A 1346-nucleotide genomic window follows, 5' to 3' on the forward strand; every position below is an offset into this window, starting at 1 on the left:
CCGCAGAAACCCCAACAAAAAACTGTTCCTGTTTTTTGGGGGGGGGGGGGGGGCTGTTGCTTGAGAATGCCGGTTGCTTGAATGCTGGATAATGGGACATTTATTGTATATATAAAAGATCCCTGGCAGGGCCACTGGGTTTGTGTAATACACTGTAGTAGCTGTATCCACTGCAGGGTATTACGTCTTCTGGCATAAAATCTGCTCTGCTGAATTACTTCCCCAGTGCTGTTAAAACAAAGCAGGTTACTCACTCTCCTCAGCTCAGCAGCTATTCAGAGGACACCTTGTATTTCTCTCAATGAATACTATCCATTCTCTGATTTTACCAGGTGGCAGTGACATCACCTCTCAGCTTACGTGCTGCAGTAGGCCCCCTGTTGGTGAAGCCAAGTGGTGCTACACACACCCGACTCACATGTCTTTTCACTGTTCTACTATCAAATACCATAAAGTTCAGGCTTGGATCGGGGGAAACACGATTCAAACATTGACAATCAGCATCCGCGATTTTGCCATAGATGCTCTATTTACTGATTTTGTTTTGGGAAGTATGGGCAGTTCAAAAGAGGAGATTAATTAAAATTTTGATCCACATGATATCGGTGATGCTTTGGAGCTTTGTAAACAAAAACGAGTAGTTTTGTCTAATGTGGGCGAGCTAATAGAGAAAGGATATAAAAAGGTGTATAAGATAATTTTAGAAAACACTCTTACAGAGGCCTATGTGAAATACATGCTACCTGCATGTGTTATCCTAATAGCTGGTCTGAAGGTGGACTTTACAGAAGAGGCTGCCGGTATTGATCCTCAGTGGGTCACACTCTGTCCACATGCATATGCTCTCCAAGTAGGATAAAACTGTATGCTTTAGATAAAGTGTGTGTAAAATTGGAGTTGTAGAGGAAACAGTATATCAGTGACCTTCCTTGAAATGTTATTTTGCAAAGCAAATAACATACACCATACATTGGTATTCACATAGACGGGTCATCAAGTGCATCCTAATGGATCTCCAACTTTATATTTCTATGACCTTCTAAGCTTGTAACACCTGGAAACAGGAAACATTACCGCCGGTAAAGCTGTTCCGCTTTTACTTTTCAGGTAAGCTTAAAGGAGAACTATGGGGTAAGTGTTTTTCCTCATAGTTCTCCTAAGGATCACGGGAGGACATAAACTAGCGTCCTCCCGTGACCCAAAGCTCAGTACACTGCTGTCTGGATCCACCCAGCTGCGTGAGTGACAGCTGGCTCTGCCTATCTAGAGGCAGAGCCAGCTGTACCCGCCCCCTCCCCCGTCCGTTCCGTCAGTCAGCGCTGGAGGATCGGAGAGGGGGAGGGGGG

The sequence above is a fragment of the Nanorana parkeri genome, unplaced genomic scaffold (genome assembly GCF_000935625.1).
Source record: "Nanorana parkeri isolate BGI_ZX_2015 unplaced genomic scaffold, ASM93562v1 scaffold130, whole genome shotgun sequence".
Taxonomy (NCBI): Eukaryota; Metazoa; Chordata; class Amphibia; order Anura; family Dicroglossidae; genus Nanorana; species Nanorana parkeri.